Raw genomic sequence first — 22,398 nt, forward strand, 5'->3', positions numbered from 1 at the left:
GTACTTTTTATTTTTCAAGGTTTTTTTTTTTTCTCCCAGATTATAGTTCTTTGATCTCAAAAATCCCTGGACACTTTGCAAACATCCTCCTGTGAATCATACTCAAACTCCAAATACCACAGAGTCAGTTTCTAAAACAATGGTGCATCCTTGTAATTAACCCAAAGATACAGAACTGCCTTCTCACACACACTGCACCTCACCCACCCCCATCTCCTATTCCAACCAATCCTGTTGGGAATTCAGGCCAAACTCCCCTCCTCTCTGTTCATAACTTTCTTTTTGTAACTAAACTGTCGGCAAAACTTGGCTCTGTATTCAAGTCTACCCACTTTGAACCCTGCTGTAACAGCCCAGCCCATACCGGAAACAGCTTCAAAAACAGCCACCCAGGCTTTAATTTTCCCCTCCCATGGCTGTTCTCAACATAGACGCTGGAGTAATCCTTGCCAATCACAATTCAGATCCAGCACTGCACTACTGGAAACCCTCCCAGGGCATCTTCAGGTGTTCTTAGAGTATCATGGGGTACAGAGACAGACAGGAGGCCAGCATGTCTGGAATTAGAGGAAACATTCAGCAAGGATTTACTGAATGGATGGATTTAATTGATGTGTCAAGATGTAAGCCTTTAAATACTCAGAGATAACTATTTATATAACTCTACAGCTACCTAAATAGAACTCTAGAGGAAGAAGCAATAAAAATCTTTCTTTGACTACCAAAACAAACCATTTGGGGGTAAAACATAGCACAGTGCTGGAGTCTCCAGGGCTATGCAGCATCACCACAAGACTTCACAAGAGAAACATCCATGCAATGTCTTCCCAATAACACTGCTAAGTCTCATCCCAGGCCACCTTGTGACTAACTTTACCCATAAGTCTGTCCATACCACCACCACCAAGCCTGGTGTGCTCATGATCACAGAGCACTTCCAGAATGCCCTTGTTTCCCCACATCCTACAGAGGGTTTTCATGAGACTTCTTGGGTCTTTTAAAATACACTGAAGCACCTGCCCCATTCTGTAGGTTAAAGCGGCCCATTCCTTCTCACTGGGCGCTCTGCTGGATGATTTTGGCAAAATTGCTTTGATATACATCATTCTATTTTGAAATTTAAAGTCAGTCCATTTAACCCTATTTCCAGTGATAATTACCATTTTTTAATTATTTGGTATAGAGGCTTTATTAGTATTACTATTTTCAAGGTTTAAATTAAGGAAGGGCTGGCATTTCATCTAGAGAATTCATACTCTACCATTTGTTGTGCCTTGCCATTCGATTGTGCTAAGAATGCTACTGTGACATTTATAGCTAAGCTACTATCGGGAAACCCATTTTGAGGCAACAAAGAAATGGAGAAGAAGGGATGAATGAATGACCTAGATGTATAGGATAAAAAATGTGCTCTCACAGACATTCCAACTCAGTTCCCTGTCTGTAAGGCAGGGATAAACATGAACATGCCACAGGGCTGTAAGAAAGATGTGTGATAATGTGAGCAAGGTTCCCAGAGCTACGACTGCATATGGCAGGTCGTTACGAAAAAGTTCTGACTAGAAGAAGGAAGTAAAGGGAGAAGCAAGGGAAGAGGAAGAGGAGGAGGGAGGATGGGAAAGAGGGGGAGAAATAGTGCAGCTCAGAGCTGGGAACAGCCAAATGCTGAATATTTGTGTCTGTGGTTGTGTAGAGGGTCAGGAATGTTGGACTTGGTGTCTGTGTCCTCATCTTGATGAGTCAACTGTCCTTTGTGGTGTCTTTAGCATCCTATGCTGACAATGTTAGCACCATTATTTGTCCCTCCTGACCCTAATCTCTTCTGTAAACTTTTCTATCCAAACTTTCATGTTCTCCTTACCATTTAAATCCCCGCCTCAACTCGCAGCTAGCTTCCCCCAGCTACTTCTTTTGATCAAACCTGATGGAATTCTCTTTGCCTGTATTGGAGAAGACTCCCTTTTCAAACATTCATGCCTTGTCTCTAGGTAACTGCCTGGGTTACATGAGAAGAGGGAAGTGGACAAATGACCATTCGGATCCTTTCAAGTTGACAGGTTTTTGAAGTATCTGACTCATTCAGGGACACCTATTCCCTGTCCTTCTCTCCATAAAAAACAAATGTCCCAGTGCCCCATTCCTCAAGCAAGCTGGAAGCAGCCACTTCAATCCATGAGGACACTTTGGTTTTCTACGTGACTCTGAGAGTGTCCCTAGCACTTTCGTCATTTGAAATTGCTATTTGTCTACATGTTCTCATTAATCTTGACTAGTAACTCAGATTGTCTGAGGGGTATTTCCAGCTTCCTCGATGGCTTATGGAGCCTCGATCCTCAACCATAGGTGAGGAAGCAGCAATTTCTCTTACTAAACAGTGCAGACCGACCTGCTCACTCGACTCCTCCTGGCTCCTTAGTAAATCCTCACCACCTACACTTAACATTTTACCCCTTTCCAAAAGCATTCAGCTCTCCCATTGTCACTTATAAGGTGGACAGTGATGTATCAGAGTATCCAGTGCAGGTGTAATACCAAAAAAATTATCTTGCTATCCATGCTGGCTAGTTCTTTGTCAACTTGACACAGGTTAGAGTTTTTTTGTTTGTTTGTTTTGATTTTTTTTTTTTTTTTTTTTTAGAAAAGGAACCTCAATTGGAAAATTGTTCCACCAGGTTGACCCGTGGGCAAGCCCCGTAGTTCATTTTCTTGATTGACAATTGATGGGGAGGCCCCAGTTCACCCGCCTTGGTGGTCCTGGGTGCTTTAAGAAAGCAGGCTGAGCAAACCATGAGGAACAAGCCAGTTACCAGTACTCTTCCACTGCCTCTGCATCAGCTCCTGCCTCCATGTTCCTGCCCTGACTTTCTTGAATGACAGACTACAAGCTGCAAGAGAAAATAAACCCTTTCCTCCCCCAAGTTGCTTTTTGGTTATGGTGTTTTGTCACATCAATAGAAACCCTACCTGAGACCCTATCGTCATCTCCAACTTCAAACAGAAAGAAGTCACAGAAGACACACTAAAAAGAAGAAGGCACAAGATCCTTTTGGGATATGGGGGGGGGGCATCCCTATACCCTAAGACCTTCGGCTGACTGTGGCTATGTGGAGAATGGTGCCAGTCCAGGCAAGCAGGAGATAGACACTAGCACTCTTCATGGGTGAGGAAACAGACACACTGAGGATGTGGTATCTGACTGGGCCTTAAAACAGGGTAGGTAAGAATGAATACAGATTTAATTGTCTCTACTATACATTTACGACTAATTATAATGCATATTGAGTATTTAAACATCTATAAATATCTCTCCTCCTCACATTGTACCTTGATCCTCTGTGGATCCCAAAGGAATGTGAGACAGATCTCACTTACTCAGGGACAAGCTACTGGGACTGAGGCTTAGTCATCTGTCACTCCTACAGAGTCAAGTACAGGCCTTTCAAAAAAGTATGTGTGGCAGGTCTAGGAAACGGCTCAACGGTCTTGTCTTGCTGCACCAGTTTGATGTCCTGAGTCTGAGCCTAAGCCAAGCATGTGGCATCATCTACATCCCCAGTGCTCCTATGGGAGGAGCCAGGAGAAGTCCAGGCATGTGCAGTAGCAAACAGCAAAGCAGAGACGTGGTCTCAAACAAAGGGTAAGGAAAGGACCACGTCTGGAGCCTCACTCCTACCTGTAAACACACACACACACACACACACACACACACACACACACACACACACACCACATGCATGAAAACATTGAAAAGCCTCTGAAGGGAAGGGGAAAGGCAGGATGACATACAGAGAGATAATACAAGTTGCAACTCAGCCACCCCATTTCCACTCCCTCCTTTTCCTGTACCTTTGCTCCTTAGCCTATCCACTTGCGTTGGTGTCCTCCCTCCTCCCTTTATTGCATAAGACCCTTCCAGGCCCAAGTGCCTATCCTTTCACAGCTGGTTTCCCTCTGTCCCATCATCTCTGCTCTCTTCCTTTCTGTGGTCCTGGAGTTCAGCTCAGTGTTTATTTCATCTCATTAAGCGTCAGAGTCACTCTCTGCCCAGCAGATTTTAAATTCCTCATGGCCAAAAGCCACATCATATCTGTTTTGCATGCCCCACCCCCATTCCTGCTATCCAGATATGCCTTCAAACACAAAAGAACCTGGCAAATACTTGCTTAAGGACTAAGCCCTTCCAATGTTCCTATGGCACAGGTCTAATGTTCTTTCATTGAATCTCCAGTTCAAAAGTGCACTGGGCAAAGTTAAACATCAAAGTGTTCTTTCCCAAACAACACAGACCCATCTCTTCTAAAATTTGCAGTCACTGAACCAACAGTGAGTGGCTTTAGCAATTACAGAAGAAAAAAAGTGTAGGCACACAATGAAGGATCTGCTTCGTAACCTCCTTTGCACATTGCCTGCCTAGCTGCACTGCAGGCCAGGGGCTTGTCACTCCAGGGCAATTCTGTAAGGTAAATAGTCACTGCCATACACACTTTCCCCACCAAAGAGATATTGGACAGGTCAACAACCTCAAACTTCAAAAATGAAATTTAACAGGTTGAAATGAAACTGCACTTTTAAAACTCCCTGAACAGGCAGTCAGCTACTTTTCATTAAGATCTACATAGTAACTCTATGTAAATCACATTAAATCCACACATTCTATAAGGAAAAGCCTTAGAATCTAAATAGAACAAATGCAACAGAATGTGGCTCCAATAATCCTAATTTCTTCGAGTGGGGGAGGCAGATCTTGACATTTCAAACTAGTGTACAAGAAAGAGTAACTGGACGGTTGACTAAAATTAACAGGTCGGGAACACACTTTAGGTTTTGGAAGACACTAGGTAAACAAAGAAAGACTAAAAGAAACAAAACTAGAGAAAACAAAAGAAGACACTCTGAGGTAAGATAACGGAGGATCTTCGGCAAGTCCAATGAATCAATTTCCCTTGGGAAGGGAAACTGTGGCAAACACAGGCTCTACCACTGTGTAAGCACTTACAGCAACTGTCTAAGATGAGGATGCCCATGGCATCCCCAAACTGGGTTCATCTCAGCTGACTGCCTAATTTCCACTTTTTGTAGGAAAAAAACACACATACACATAAAAATCACATCTTAATCACATGTGCTACCTGGAAGCCATAGAATCATTATTTTTGAAATTATCTTCTTAAACAAAATGAAAAAGTTCACACTGTTTCTAAAAACTATTATTATTGGGTTTTTGTTTGTTTGTTAACCATAAACACTGCAGTAAGAACCTTTCTCTGGGGGCTGGAAAGATGGCTCTGTGTTAAGACCACTGGCTGCTTTTCCAGAGGACCTGGGTTCGATTCCCAAAAGCACAAGAACAGCTCACAACCATCTGGACTTGTAACTACAGTCCTGGAGGATCTGATCCCTTTTCTGGCTGTAAAAGAACGTTCCTATGTGAAATTTCCAGAGCTCTTTCTGGCACTGGCAACATCCCTCTTGTGACCACAAGAATGGTGAAGGCCCCACGTGTTCATGTGACCACTGAGATTCCACCCCTCTGTCCATCTGAGGCTACCACAGCAAAGATGAGGATAAACCTGATGTGGCAGCACGTGCCTATAACCCTAGCACTTAGGAGCTAGAGCAAGAGGCTCAGAAGTTCAAGGTTACTCTCTGTTACACAGCAAGTTCCAGGCCAGCTTGGGCTACATAAGATCCTACCTATTAAAACACAACAACCACCAAAGACAAAAGAAAAACAAAAGCCCCCACTTAGAACTGGAGTAGAGAAAAGTACAAGACATAGGCAAAAGTCCAGTGGAACAGTGGAGCCTGATCCCAAGATTTTGTTTGTTTGTTTTTCAAGACAGGGTTTCTCTGTGTAGCTTTGTAGACAGGGCTGGCCTGGAACTCACAGAGATCCACCTGCCTCTGCCTCCTGAGTGCTGGGATTAAAAGCACCACCCGGTGCTAAGACTTTTTTAAATGACAAAAAAAAAAAAAAAAAAAATTAAGAGAGCTGAGGTACAATATGATAATGATGGATAAATTAGACAGTTTGACTATGACAGTAATTATGCAATGTGTCTACCAAGTTAATGTTTGTTAATAAAATTTTACTTTAACTTCTTTTAAGTATGAAGATAATAAAGCATAGGGCTCTATAATAACTGCCTGAATGAAGCTTCAAAAAACCCTACACAATCAGAATTAATTTAACCAGCCAATTAATACCAAGCTCTAGTAAAAAAGCTAAAAAAAAAAAAAACTTGTAGCGGCAACTGTCACTTAAAGAAGTAAAACTGACCATTTCTTTTACATTCCTTAAATAAATCATTTTTATTTTCTATGATTTTCAAGTTCAGGTGAGAGAGAAGTCACAGAGCACCACAGCACACATCTTTGCGGGTTGTAAACTTTTCCAGAGGGCTCAAAGGCCTCCAGAAATCACCCTAAAGGACAAAAACATCAGGAAAGCCTGGCTGTGGTCAGCAGAAACCCCACTTTCCTAGGGGAAGATGGAAAACAGCTGTTCAGTTTTCCCTTTCAGATTCCTTTTTCCTCCCTGCCTGGCCCATCCCCTCCCATAAGAGAAGCAGAAACACAGCAGGTGATTCCGAAGGCCAGCTGGCTCCTGTCCGATTGTCCCTGGGGCTAGAGAAAGGAGACCTTTTGTACCTCCTGCAATGACATCACTGACCTGCTAAAAGAAAGGTTCTCCCAAGAAAGTGTGGAATTCTAGAAATGCACTGATAGATATATTCAGACAATAAAAACAACGGTGCTTCAAGAACAGCTTACAGTCAGCACTGTGTCGAGGGTCAGCACCTCCCCTGGCATCGGGAGTTCACTCCTATCTGTGTGTGTTGGAGTTCACTCCTATCTGTGTGTGTTGGGTTGGAGTGAAGCTTGGCACAGACTATTTTTGATCTACTTCAGTGACTTGTGCTCTTGGGTTTCTTGTCACCGGCAACCTCTGCATCTAAGTAGCTTTAGAAACATAGCATCCCCTTCTATACCCCAATCTGGAAGAAAGTGCTGCCAAGTCACTCAGTTATTCAGAAAGGGAGCAATCTATACTGGATTAAAGACATCACCTGAAAATTGCTGTGGTTACCAACACAGGAGTTGTCAGCAAACACCCTCCTCTTCTAGCAGCCACAGCAACCGGAAAGCCAGTACCATCCCCTGTGACTTCAAAGAAATATTATAGACATACAAATTGGGGAGCACAACTCCTTCACAAACTCTTTTCAGGATTTATAAAATGCTGGTTGAGTTTTCCTAGAGGGTCTTCCATGTGTGCTATTGTGCTACAAGCCTATTACTTAGTATCTTCTGCATTAAACACCTATTGTTCATGCACATGAAAATAAACACCTGATTTGATCAACAAATAAAACTTTACAACCCTATGGCATGTGAGTATGACCTGGCAATCTCAAGCAGAAAGATTTAAGTGATAGCTGTTTAAATTGACTGGGGCCTATTCATTTTTTTTTATGTCTTTTATCTTTGTGTTTAGTTTTGACCTTTGAGATGGGGTCTTATTATGTAGCCCTGTAGCTCACTATATGCTCAGGCTTGGAACTTAAGGAAGTTCTCCTGCCTCAGCATCACTACCATGCCAAAAGTCTTCCATTTTTCCTAAAAGAGTGTGAATACTGGGGATTTTAATATGACTAGCTATTACACAATAATTGAGGAAGATAGTAACTATGAATTCTACAAGTAAGTCCCCCAAAAAGTTTTGTTTTGGCATGAAGATATATACATTCAGTGACAAACTCCTTCTGACCCTGTTTAGGACAAAGTTGATACAAACAGCCCACAGCAGACATGTCCTATGTGTAAGGGCTGGAGAGAGAGCTCAGTCAGTACAATGTCCACACAAGCAAAAGGACCTGAGTTCAGACTTCCCAGCACCAATGTGAACAGCTAGTTACATATTTATTACAATTATTTTTTATAACAAGATTTTCACTAGCCCAATAATGACTCACCTAACAAATATTCAAGCACAGAACACCGAAGCATATCGTGTTCATTCTCAGAGCCTGTACATATTACTGAACATAGACATTCTTCTCCTTTGAGAACAGCTTCACATATCTACAAAGATCATGTTTCCAAACGATTCCAAAAGAACCGAAACACACAGAAGGGAACCCAAGGAGAATCTTAACACACATTAAAATTCAGTGTTATTCTTGAGTTAAGAACTGAACAAATGACTCCATTCAAGAAACAAACAGATGGCCTCAGCATCTTTTCTTCTCTTTCCAAACTAAAATCACCCTCTTTCTTCTCTGACCCAAAGGAACAGACTCTGAGAATCTGTCTTCTCCGGCAGGTTTATACTTCTGTGGGCATTGGCAAAAGAATCCAGAGTTCAACCCTCCAACAGGCTGCAGCCTGTCGCCATAAGGCAATTAGCAGCACTGCGGATAGTTCATCCAGGCCAGTTAGAGACCAAAGCTGATTCACAAGAACTGATGAGAATGCAGCCTGGGGGTCTGCAGGCTTGAGAGGAGGCCTTATAGTGAGGTCCTTACCAAGCTGAGATGGGGTTTGGGTGAGGTGGGGTGGGGATGGAAGAGGAGAGCTTAAGGACAAAAGGGGAGCTATCTGTAAACAGTTGCAGAAGCCTGAGAAGTACATGAGCATTCTGGGAGCTGACAGTTCATGGACAGTGACTACAAAATATAAGAAAGCATATTTGTAGACACCTGAAATGTGAGCCTTCAGTAACGTGAACTTGGAGGTACATTGGACAAAGTAGCATTATGTGTGCAATTTATGTTGTCCCTTTCAGTTTAAGGTATGTCACAGATGACCTATAAAATGATCGTTGGAGTCTCCTACCTTCAGCATCTCCACTGGTCTACCATGAAGACAAGGCACATCCCTACCTCCCGCTCCATCTCTACTAGGCTAAAATGTGACATGGTATACTCTGAGCAAAATGCTAGACTACTGGGCCACTTAAAATCATTAAGCACGCAGGTATCTGTCTGATCTATCAAGGTCATTGTCCATCCTCCAGCTGACTAACAGCTTATGAATTTGTAGATGAGAGTTAGTTAAAGTAATGGCCCAGTTTTATCCCTGTGCCCAACACTTTCTGGTTTTCTTCTATTTCTGGAAGATTTTGCCATCAGCTAAGCAAATCACCCTCCTACATCACACTGAACTCTGAAACTCCAAAGACCAAGAAATGGCTTGTGTGCTACATTTGTTTATCGTACACGCAGAAATATTTTCTTTGAAAAACAAGTCTAACTTTTAAAAGAGACTTTGCATTTAGAATGGGACAGTAGAGAAGGATTTCGGAAACATACATTTCCAGTTCTTGCTACCAGCAAACAGATGCGGACAATGTCTCAGGAGTCCGGGATTCTGACCTCCACTTCCCACTGACACTATTCATCATATGGATTTTATGGGAAGATAATTTCCCCAGTGAATATCCGGGTTTAGACACCAGCTTCATTCCCATGTCCACCCCTGACTACAGGTACACAGATTTGGGTTGTGCAGTCCAAACATCTGCTAGTAATTTAGCTACCTCCAGAGAGTTTAGTCTACAAATCACAATAGGAAGAGATAATGTAATTCCAATATGAGAAAGTCTCAAGGCACTAAACATAGTAAATGGAACAGTCCTGCCCTGTGTCAGACATTCTTTCAGTAGGATCATTGGTCATAGCAACTCTTCAGGAGCCTTTCCCTCCTTCAGAATGGCTAACCCCCAGCCCCTCTCAGGAATGGAATGGAGCTTCCATTGATGCAGTTTCCACCATAATAGGCCCTGGTTCTCCCCCAAATGCCTGCCCCAAACACAACTAAGGGCAATGAAATGGTAAGTTAGCATCTTAAAATATTTACTATATTTAGGACTGAGACATTTTAATGGCCGAAAAGATGTTTGAATTAGGCTGTAATCAGTCACTCTCTGATTTCTTGGACTGTCTTGAAAACAAAGATTATCACTTTGTTTATCCCCCTTCTTTTCCTCCACTTGTTAAAATCATAATATTAAGAATTATGGGATTTCTCTCATGTGACACAGATGAACCAAGACAAGAAGAAATAAATAGCAAAATATTCTATCACAAATAATATAAAGAAATGAGGGGGAATTTAAAAAAAAGGTTTGTTTCATCCCAGAATGCATTTTCACAGATCTTAAAACTGTCTCATAGAGTGAAATAATTTTCTATAATGAGGCAGGAGGAAACTTCTGTGAAGTGAAGAACTTCTTCTCAGGGATAACCCCAGGTCCCTGCAGGACAGCACTTCAACCTTCTGCATCAGATACACCACTTATCTCATTGAAGTGGACCACACTAGCCTATTTGTGAACTACTGCTAAGTACTTAAGTAGACACACAGACAAGTGTTGCTCCCTAAGACAAAACTGACTTCACCGGGCAAACCCAGCTGACCTCTTACCGTGTTTCCTCTCTCTCCATGAGACCCCAAGGTCGAGGGAGAAATGTGGAACCATCTCCACCCAGCAGGACCAGGAACAGAACCTAAAACCCCACCATGCAAAGGCATAGACTGTATCCTTCTTCCAATTTCCCTCCCTGTCAAGGTACTTTGTTTGGGGGGAAAAATGTCTTTTACTGGGTGATTTCACTATCTCTTTTTAGTCTGAATATTAAAATTTACTCCGTAGGCCAGTGTGTTCGCTTAATTAGTGAGACTGAAACTGATAACATATCCCAATGCATAACATGAACCTTCCAACACTCAAGTTCTCCAGGTTGCTCAGTCATATTTTCCCCTTCTACAGACAAAGAAACTCCAAGAAAGCTGGAGCTATTTCTCTTGAGTACCACTGCCTGGCCCCTACTTACCAGCACTGGTACTTTTGGTTAAGCCCATCCCGAGGCATCACTAAAATCACATATTAAATCCAACTTTTTCTCCCTTTTCACTAAAATAGATTTTACTACACTAAAAACAAACAAAAAGAGTGGGGCGGAGGGGGTACCGGGTACCACGTCCACGTCCCTACGGGGACTTGAAAGGAAAATAGTGCATGAGCAAACACTCGGGTGACTCCAGTGATGATGTTTTATTTTTTCCAGGCACGTTACATTTTGTAGTTTTCTTTAGAAGTATAGTATGAAATCTTCCACAAAACACCTAACCCAATATTTTCATCTCATAAGGGGTGGAGCGATGGCTCATTAGTACGAGAACTGGCATTACTCTTGTATAGGACCAGAGTTCAGTTCCCAGCACCCATATCAGAAAGCTCCAAACAGCCTGTAACTTCAGTTCCAGCAGATCTGATGTCCTGCTCTGACCTCTGTCGGCACCCATACTCACAAGCACATACTTCCAGACAGACCCATCATTTTAAAATAATAATAATAAATATTTTAAAATTTCACCTCATGAATACTATCGTTTATTAAGAAAATGTAAAAACTTAAGAAAACAGAATTACTAAAAGTGAAAACTCTGTAACGTTAAAGATAATGAAAGTATTTCTACGGAGGAGTTAATATATTCCTTAATATATCGTTGACTAAGCAACAATAAACACCAAATGTTTTCAAGAATCTACTAGAAAGTCTCTAGAAACCAACGTGTCAATTCCTGACCTAAAGCATTCCAGGTAAATGAGGCTGGCTTCTCACATTGGAAGCCAGGGGTTGGGTTTCAATATGAACGCCAGCTGGCCTAAGCCGACGCTGCTGCCTCAAAGGAACGATGAAAAACTTCTCAGGTCACAACTTAGCTCAGATTCAGACGGGACAGATTCTGAGTTCTGAGTCCATGTGGCATCGCTTACAGTGCTCCCCAGCCCAAGACACACACACAACACAACACAACACACACACACACACACACACACACACACACACACACACACACACACACACACACACACACACACACACACACACACACACACACACACACACACACACACACACACACACACACACGGGGTGGGCCCAGGCGGCCTCCGGGCGAGGTTACCCAGCCACCCCGGGGTGTTGATGTGTTGATGGAGTGCAGGGGCTCTGGAATCCTGCGGCTGGGGATGGCTCAGTACCGGCTTTGCTGGTCCGGAGGCAGCACAGGCAGAGCCATCAAGGACGCACACGATCTCCACCATCCTTAGATGATTGGTGTAAAGAAGGAAGGAGACACGAGGCTGTGCCACCCAATCCTGCCGGAGCACCGGAGTCCCGGGCCCGTCCAGTCCCCGTTATTCACTACTCCGTGCAGCTGTGGAGCCGGGCTCCGTGCTGGGCACTCGGATGGGAGACCCGTGGAGCCCGCCGAGCCAGCCGGGATGCACAGCTCATGGGGATCGGCGCACGGCGGGGGACGTGGCTCTAGCTGCCTGGCAGGGGGACCCGTCCCTCACAGGAGGAAAGCTTCTCGGTGCGTGGCCCACGGCACCCACCCCGCGCCCCGACCCCCACTCCACCCCCGCTCACCGCTCCGTCCTCCGGGGCGTCTTCTCGCCGCGTCCCCGCGGGGCGCCCAGACTCCGGACCCCTGGAGTCCGGCCCTCAGCGCGCACGCCGAGCCCAGGGCGCCGCGCCCGGGATGCGACGCTGCAGCCTCCAGCGACCGTGAGGACTGACGGGGCGGGGACCGCCGGCGAAGGGCGGGCCGCGGCAGGGCTCGGCCTGGGGCGGAGGAAGCCGCAACGTCAGCAGAGCCCGGGAGGCGACGACGGGGAGGGGGAGAACAGGACCCCCGGGCGGCCCAATCTCGACCTCGGCCCGTGCTCTCCTCCGTGGTCCCCAGCCTTCCAGCCCCGCGACCGAGACCCCACGCACCCTGTCCTGCCCTGCCGCTTTGGCTCCTGCTGCTCTGGTTTCTGGTGACCTGTGAGCTTCAGGTTCCACTCTAGAATCGCACCCAAAGAAAAGATAACTTCTGGAGGCCCAGGGGGAGGGGCCGATGCGTCTGCAAAGCGCTGGAAGAGGAAAGCTGAGAATGTAAAGAATCCCACTCCCGACGCTGGTGCCCAATCCCCTCTCCAGGCTCCAAAATAGTTACACTCCAGTTGCCTGCCTCCCTCCCCCTCCCCTTTTCCTGAATTGAGTTTTACTCTGAAAGAGAAGGGGGGAAATCACCTAATCCGAAGCAGTTGTCGCCTAGAGTAGAGCAACAAAATCCGGGGAGTCCTACCGCTCCGAATTCAGCAAGCTGAACTGATTTTAATCAGCAAAGATAAAGGGTTGGGGACACACCACTTGGAGTTCACAGCTCACAAGCGAAACTATCTTATCTCGTGTGTGTGTGTGTGTGTGTGTGTGTGTGTGTGTGTGTGTGTGTGTGTGTGTGTGTGTGTGTGTGTGTAAGAGAGAGAGAGACAGAGGAGAGGGAGGGCTGATGCATTCAAGTTCTGTTTATTCTTTCAATGAAAACTAACTTTCTAACCAGGCCAGGGCGGGACCTCCTCCCTCAGGGTTAAGGTAGTTAACCTAGTAGAGCTAGATTCTATGAAATGGCATGGCAGGTGTGTGAGTCACTTACCCTTTCATCAGAATGCCCAGTTTCACTCAGCCCCTAGGCTTTCTCCATCTTTGCTAGGACGTGCTTTGAGTGCTGAGAGACAACCCCACTGCTAGGAAAGGTTAAGGATTTTGCAATCAAGAGCTTCCTCACCACAGATTTAAAAAGGAAAACAACACTACTGTTAGGGTTTGAAATGCTAACTCAGATAAATCACCGATTTGCATAAACTTCCTGATATTTTAGCGGTGGCCTGAGGGAAGGAGACAGAGCCTAGTTCAGTATTAGCTGTGAATTAATATTCAAATCCTTACTCGGTGGTTTACTGGGGGCCTTGGAAAGCTAAGCCACCTTCAGAGTCTGTCTCTTATCTGTAGAATAGTTATTATACTACCCCCTACATACAATAAAATGCCTTTTATTGAAAGTTTGCTCTATTTCAGGCACTGTGCTAAGGTATTTATTTTAGTAGGACAAATTGTGTCAGTGTCTAGCTGTGGTATATAATTCTGAGTGAATTTCCACTTGTCTTCTCAAAGTGGAAAATGACTAGAGAAAACATCTCATTTAACTTGTAGCCACTGATTCTCCCAGCTAATATCTTAATATCATTAAAGAACTGTAAAAAATGTTTTGATAATGGAACCCCATACCTGCTTGGTGGATCAGATCAATGACCATTGATTATTCAACCTTGGAGAAACTAGACTGAAAATTCTTCAAAGGAAGTACATCACCCACTGCCATGTGCTTACCAACCCCCTTTGACTGATGTGACCATGTGAATGACATTGATTTGCAAAGAGCCCCATGGTACCTCTCAAGTCTTTCCACTTCTGCTTTCTGGAGTCCATAGACCACACTTTTTTTTTTTAAATTTATTTGTATTTATAAGTACATGTCCATGTTTGTCTCCCTGTGGGTATGTCTCCCAGCATGTGACTGCAGGTGACCACAGAGGCCAGAAGAGGGCACTAAATGTAGAGTGGTTGTGAACTGCCCTACATGGATGCTAAGAGCTGAACTTGTGTCTTCTGCAAGAGCAACGTGCACTCTTAGCCACACTGCAGCCACACGTTGTCTATCCTTGACTCTACTGGATAATGCTTCAGTTTGTCTGAGTACATACCCATCTCTGTTACCTTTCCCTTGTCCAGTGTCCTCATTAAAACCTGATCCCTAGAACTGTGTCCAAACTTTCATTTAAAAGTCAGAGTAGAAAGTTGTATAATGGCTTTGTTCTGACATATATCCTTGGAGCACTGACTTCTGTATTACCATTCACTGAAGTTTGAGTTTGTTTGGGGGGTTTTGTTTTTGTTTTTGTTTTTGTTTTCCACAAAACTACCTGCTACCACAGACTTTCTCCAACCTACATTCACTGCAGTTTGTGTCCAACACTCCTATATTATTCTATTGAGTTCCACTGTGTTAAAAATTTGACCTATTCTTTAAGCTTGTTGTTTGCTCAGTAACTACTAACATAATGGTTAATTCCACTGCCTAATTGTAATGAAGATCTGTATACTATATCACCTTGTAAGTGATTTCCCTTACCAACTGGCACTGAAGTGAATGTTCTTGCTGAGTATTTTAATCAGTGAAAGCCCACATTACCTGCTTGTATTTTCATCTCTTGTCTAAAGACATCCCATTCGAGATATTAGGAGAAAGTGACCCTGTCCTCTCAGATGCAGCTGCAAATGACAGCAAGTGGTGTCTCCATCAGAAAGAAGTCTGCTCTACTGGTATAGCAGCACTGTCAAAAAAGAAAATAGCCCCTTATTGAATTCTTGTTAATTCTAATTAATCAAGCTTTTTCTTTTAGGTCACCAACCAGCTCCCAAATCATGACACTGAGACTTAATATTAGTTATGAATGTTTGGCCTTGGCTTAGGCTTGTTTCTTGCTAGCCCTTATAACTTAATCTGTTCCTCTTCATCTATGTTTTGCCTCTGGGATTTTCACCTCTTTCTCTTTTTTCCTCCCTCCCTCTCTCCCTCCCTCCCTTCCTCCCTTCCTTCTCTCTCTCTCTCTCTCTCTCTCTCTCTCTCTCTCTCTCTCTGTCTCTCTCTCTTTCTTCCTTTCATCTCTTACTTTCCCGCTGTCTTCATGGCTAGCTGCCTGGCTTCTGGCCCCAGGCACATCCTTCTCTTTCTCCCTTGTTCTTTCTCCTTTTCCTTCTGTTCTTTCTTTTCCTACTATTTATTCTCTTTGCCTGGCAGCCCCACCAATCCCTCTTCTATTGGCCATTCAGCTTTTCATAGACCAATCAGGTGTCTTAGGCAGGCAAGGTGAAACAAATCCAACACATCTTTACATAGTTAAAATAATATTCCACAACATGCCTCTTTCTTTTTTAAGTGCCCAGATGTGACTTTAGTAAGAAGTGCTTTAATTTTTGTCTGCTTCTATTAGGTTTCTTGTCTTGGGTTTAGAAACAAGCTTTTAGCCTCATAGTGGTGGTGCATGCCTTTAATCCCAGCACTCAGGAAGCAGAGGCAGGTGGATTTCTGAGGTTGAGGCCAGTGTGGTCTACAGAATGAGTCCCAGGACAGCCAGGGCTACACAGAGAAACCCTGTCTTGAAGAAACTAAAAGAAAAGAAACAAGCTTTTATTTATTTTTGTTCATTTCCCCTCCACTTGTCCATTTTCAGTCTTTTCCTGTTCACTGCCCTTTCTTCTGATTCAAGTCAGAAGTCTTTACTATAAACTACTTGCTGAAGTGTAAATGCTTTAGCAAGAGAAGTTAAGTCTTAGAGAAACAGTTATTCTCTTACAAGTTGTTCATCACACTCAGTTTTCACTTAACTCTGTTCATTGTGTCTGGGTTTTCTATCCATTCCCTGTAGACAAGACAGAAGAATTGCTTTTCTTATGGCATCCATTTATTTCAAGTAAAGGCATTCCTTCCTCATTAGTGTTTGAACAAAATATTTCTTGTTGTCCTTATTTGATTCTTGGCATAACCTAATAAATGCCAATATTACACAGAGTTGAAGTCCATGGTTTCTATTCTTACCTTGAGTTCAATTCACTCCATGAAATTTAAATCTGCTCTGAAGGTTTCAGTGGCCAATCTTGGTCTAAGCCACTGCTTTAACCCTTACAACAGGTTTCCCTCTCGGCCAAAAACCACACCATTTGTAAAATTGTATTATCAATATCTCATCCCTTGGGCATTGTGTGTTACCTCATTCTTTGGGCATTGGCACAGCAGACTTGATTTTGGCTGTTAGAGTCATGTTTTCCTGGAGTTATATATGCCTGGTGATTGAAGGCATATATAATGATTACACTAGACCCAAGATAAATGATAAATGGGTGTTTTATTGGGGAACAACTTACACAGAAAAAAATAAATAACCGCCGCAGCATTTCTTTGCCCTTCCAATTAGATCCATGACCAGAAAGAGAGAGAGAGAGAGAGAGAGAGAGAGAGAGAGAGAGAGAGAGAGCACGCCTCATGCTTTCTTCTTTCCACTTCCATCTGCACCTGAAATCACTCCCAAAGGGGTGTGGCCACCATTACAGGTTCACAGGCAAGATGCTGCTTCTACAATTCCCCTTTTAGTCTAAAGAAGGTTTTGAGACTGATGCAAAAACTAAATACCATGATGACAAATACCAAGTATATTCCAGGAAAAGGGAAGGTAAACATACACAAATTAAAACCTACTACCAGTGAGAGCAACATTGAGCAATAGATTCATACTACAGGTGAATAATATTGGTAAGCTTACCCCCTCCGTTCCTAAGCTTTTGGTCTTGGCCAGACACCCCCATGGCTTTTCCAGCCCTTCTCACTTGGGCCTGACTTTGCCATCCCTGACTTGTTACTCTTCTCTTGGCCTGTTCTGAAGCTGCTAATTCAGCCCAATCAAGTTTACTGAGCTTTGTATTTATCACAGTAGGAAAATAGTTCCCATGTTATCTGTAATAGCCTGCAGTGCTGAGGTCTGTTGGACCAGAAACAAGAACAAAGAAAACAAAATGAAGAAACAGAGATTCAGAAAATGGAAGTGAACCTTCTGAAACTATAAATAGCTTAAAACACCAGTGATTCAATTTGCTGACTTCAAATTCAGCTTCTTCCCACCAAGCCAGCTATTCGGCATCTCTAAACTTCTCATATAGGTAAAACCCTGTCTATGGCTTCATGTTGGATTGAGAGAAGAGAAATTCTCCATTCATTCCCAAATAACACTTCCAATGGATGGTTTTCTGCTGAAAAAAAACCATCTGTGGTTTCTGATGAAAATCGCAATTGATATTTGTTGAGCAAATGTGAGAAATTAGCTGGATCCTTTCCCTTGGGTTTATAGGGACCAAAAGAACTATTTCATATTTTTCTTGAACACGGTTTCTGGGAACTATAAAGAATTACAGACATCAGTAAGGAATTTAGAAAATGAATGCTGATTGAAGCCAAGGTTTCTGCTAGTAATTATTTCTAAAGCCACGTGGATAGTATTGGGTCCTCATTTTAATGTCTGCAAACTTCCTCAACGTTGTGTACTCCAGGGAGGCTTATATGCAGAAGGTTCTCAGGACAAGTCCATGCTCAGGCTGCCCCACGTCCAGGCGCTGTGATGGACTCTTCACAAAACAATACAACTTCGACCTTCACTCCCCGACTCTATCACCTACTGAATTTATTCCCAGGCTTGTTTTGAGTGTCCTTTTGTTTTCATTGCATCATCAGGGAATGAAATTTGCTACACAGTTTTCTAAATGAGAATTCTGGGTATGTAAGGCCAGAAGAGACTTAGTTATTAAGTACATGTGCCTCCAAGAACATGACTGCAGGGGCATCTAAAGCTGCCTTTCAGGGTGCAAGTGCGTCTGTAATATCCTAGATGAGCTGTGCTTTGTACCTCCTTGCGTTGTGCACTTGTTTGCTGTAGTAAATTATAAACCCCATTTGTGCCACATACTGCCTTCCTCACTCTGTGTCCTCCCCCATATTTCCTAGGTTGATGCCTGTTTATTAAATCTACTCAATCAGAATACAATCTCAGGTAGATAGTGGTGATGTCCCACACTAGATGCAGAGATGGAAATTTAATGCATGTGTCAGATTTCAGGTTAAACGGAGCTCGGCTCAAATCCAGACTATACGGTTTCATGAAAGCGGGTCATTTAACATCTTCGGATTCCACTTTCTTCATTGATGGAATTCTGATATTCATTTTTATCCTGTTTCTTGAAGGAATAAGCAGGCCATTGCATATGAAGTTCCAAGCAAGAAGTCATAATTCAGTAATAGCTGTTTATAACCATGGCATAAGATGGACCTAAGACTGTAAGCAAACAACATCCGTTAGAGTCATGTTGTGTAGACTAGAACATTCCTGGGGCTTGAGATGCTACATCTGATCCAAAGCAAGGAAAGTTACATTCCACCTCTCACAACATTGCTAAAAGTAGTTGAGATCAGGCCAGTTTTGAACTAATGATAGGATTCCAATCAAAACTCTGGGATTTTGTGCTGAATTAGATAGTAGTAAGGATTGGCCCTAGCATTATAAATTTATAATAGACTCAATATGTGATCTATAATAGAATTAATATACAATGGAACTGTCACTGCTGGCTACATAGTGGATGGCAAAAATCATGCCAGTGCTGTCTTGCCCTTTAAACTCCTGGGTTAAGTCTTTTGAGGATGAAGCTTGGTAAACCAACTTGCTTTTGAAGACCCCAGATGCCAGGTTCTCCAGCAGGTAGGGCTTGTGAAGGGCCAGTCCAGGCAGACTCTTCGCGGGGCTGAGCAGGATGGAGAGTGTCGACCACCCAGACCCCCTCCTAGTCACTTCTGCTGTAAGTTAATAACTGTATATTGTGAAGGGTTTTTATTTTCTGATACATTTTTTGTAACACCCCCCCAACTAAAACCCTACCTATCACATATCCTTTCTTCTATTCTTCCCCTGACTCAACCTTTCTGCTCCCTCATGACCTCTGCATCCTTCCTCTTCTTCCCTTCTCATTCTCATAGCTCCCTTCCCCCTCTTCCCATGCTCTCAATTTGCTCAGGGGATATTGACCCTTTCCCCATCTCTAGGGGACCATGTATATCTCTTTTAGGGTCCTCCTTGCTTACTAGCTTCTCTGGCAGTGTGGATTGTAGGCTGGTAATCCTTTACTCTATATCTGAAATCCACATATGAGTGAGTACATACCATGTTTGTCTTTTTGTGACTGGGTTACCTCATTCAGAATGGTTTCTTCTAGTTCCATCCATTTTCCTGCAAATTTCAAGATTCCATTGTTTTTTTTCTGCTGAGTAGTACTCCATTGTGTAAATGTAAATCTCTATTTCTTTTCTTTTTTCTTTCTTTCTTTCTTTTCTTTTTCCTTTTTTTTTGTTTTTTGTTTTGTTTTGTTTTTTGTTTTTTTGAGACAGGGTTTCTCTGTGTAGCTTTGGAACCTGTCCTGGTACTCGCTCTGTAGATCAAGCTGGCCTCGAACTCACAGAGATCCACCTACCTCTGCCTCCCGAGTGCTGGGATTAAAGGCATGTGCCACCAAGGCATGTGCCATCAATGCCCGGTATTTTCTTTTTATAAGGGAATAGAATGCAAGCGCATGGGAAGAATACAAGTTGCCACTGCAGTAGCAACAGTGTTGCATTTGTCAGCTGATGATATCATGTCCTATTGCTGCTGGGTCCCTGAGGGCAGGCTGGTGAAAATGTCTGAATGCTAACAGTGGCAATGTATAAGAATCAAATGCTTACTCATGATGTATGGTATGGCGCCCTTCATGTAACATTGCTGAACTTAAATGTCTCATTTCCCCACTGAGATTTGGGCATTAGTGAACACACACTTAAGACCACTGTCTTCCATAAATTCTGTCCCATCTCATCCATCCATTCTCCAAACCTGTCATTTAAAAACTTTATCAAACGTTCATTGTTTTATCAAGGCTCAACATTTCTTGCCATTAGACAAAAAGACTAATGTTAGATAGCAGATTTCCTATGTATAGTGAGAAGATTAATATCATGGTGTGATTAGTCAACGATTTGTTATGTATTACATATAAAGATTATGAAAATATAAACTGTTTTTTGTTTAGCCGTTACATATATAACAACTGTTATGAAGTAGAAATAGAATGTAGTCTACAACAATCTTAGAATCTTTAATTTCTCAACCCACACTCCTCCTCTTAGGTACAAACTGGGCAAGTTGACTGGAGGCTCCCAAAAGATGCATTCTTACAGTCATGGTGCCTGAATCTCTTTTGTGCTGATAGAGCAAAATATCCGAGACTGGGCACCACGGGATACAGAAAGGAAAGTTCTCTGGAATATCATTCTATACATTCAAGAGTGCTGTGTCTGCATCTGCTGAACTCTGGAGAGGCCACCAGGAACTTCTGCAGAAGAGAAAGGACACATGACATGACAGGAAGCAAGAGACATAGGAGGACCTTGACTCACACTATGTGCAGGAACCCGTTTTCTCTGGAATTAACTTTTGCAAGACTCAGTCTACAAGGTGGTGGCCCCAGTCATCTAAGTATGTTCCATTAGGCCCCATTTCTTTCTTTCTTCTTTTCCCCCCCTTGGTTTTTTGAGATGGGGTTTCTCTGTGTCTGTCTTGGAATTCACTCTGTAGACCAGGCTGGCCTCAAACTCAGAGATCCACCTGCCTCTGCCTCTCTCAGGTGCTAGGATGAAAGGACTGTGCCACCACTGCCAGGCTTAGACCACATTTCTTAAAGAACCCCTTGCCTCAGCACAGCTGTACTAGGGACCAAGCATCCAGCAGGTGAACCTTTGGGACAGGGTCAAAATATGTCCCACCTGTAACAACAGGAATTGTGCTGTAATTGGATGTTACTGAGAATGACTATGTTTTAGCCTAAGAGAACTTTCTTACATGCTAACTGATGTCACTCTGTAGGGAAAATGAACAACACCAACACTTAGAAGCATGGATTGCTGAGAACATCATGTATTTGCAGAGAAAGGAAGGTGCCACAGAGTCCTGGTCAGCAACAGTATTGAAGAACTCTCACCTGTTTCCTTTTACCTGTGCCACCTGCCTTTGTGCTGTTTTGAAATCAAAGATCTGTACCATAGTTCCTCCTTTGGGTACTGAAGAACAGGACTAACTATTGGGTGACTCTGATCTGTCAGCTGCTGCTCGAAGAAATGTAAAACTAGGCAAAGAAATTCTAAATGGCACTAATAGTAAAAGTGCTGATTGTATACAGGAAATGGAACCTATATCACTATAACTGTCAAAATAAAATTAAAAGTAAGAGGAAGGCCATACTTATTTCATGTGTATTCTTATGTACCCAATGTGCAAGCATGAGTGTGTGTGTGTGTGTGTGTGATGGGGGAAGTGCTCCTTCTGTGGTCTTTGATGGACTTGAAGACAGATAGTTATGGTTATAGTTTTCTCCAGTTATTATAAAAGATAAGTTACCCTTCTTTTTATTTAGACAGAAAAGAGGAGATGATGGGGGAGGTCGCTCTGTGTATATGTTTATCTTATTGGTTGTTGAAAAAAGTACTATAGGCCAATAGGAAAGCAAGATAGGCAGGACTAGGAGTCAAGGAGGATTCTGGGAAATGTAGTAAAGAAGTGGTGATCCAGGCAGGAAGTGACATAGCAGGGAAACTCATATATAAACAAGGGCAAGAAGGAAGTCGTTCCCTTTTCACTTTTCCTCCTGCTCTCTGCTCAGAGTCACCCTGTGAGCCCAGGAAGACAGGATGCTTGTCACTGGCATCCAATAAGATAAGTCTTATAACATATATAGATTTATGATAATTAAGACTGAACTAGAGGCTGAGAAATCCTAGTCATTGGCCAAGCAGCATTTGTACCTAATATAAGTCTCTGTGTGTTACTTGGGACCTTAATGTGGCAGTGGGTGGAACTCTGGCAGCCTAGCC

General features: G+C 43.1%; 1 protein-coding gene across 2 annotated transcripts in view; it reads right to left on the reverse strand.

The window, feature by feature from the left end:
* Positions 1 to 13,579, reverse strand: part of Dse (dermatan sulfate epimerase) — a 66,023-nt gene extending 52,444 nt beyond the window's left edge. The window contains exon 1 of one of the 2 annotated variants that reach the window (XM_027402126.2): positions 13,495 to 13,579. The gene's annotated coding sequence lies outside the window, so the exon portion shown is untranslated. Of the gene's footprint in view, positions 1 to 12,443; positions 12,596 to 13,494 lie in introns of those variants that run through there. The other variant, XM_027402127.2, reaches the window with a different exon arrangement.
* Positions 13,580 to 22,398: the final 8,819 nt, after the last annotated feature.

This window comes from Cricetulus griseus, chromosome 2 (genome assembly GCF_003668045.3).
Source record: "Cricetulus griseus strain 17A/GY chromosome 2, alternate assembly CriGri-PICRH-1.0, whole genome shotgun sequence".
NCBI lineage: Eukaryota > Metazoa > Chordata > Mammalia > Rodentia > Cricetidae > Cricetulus > Cricetulus griseus.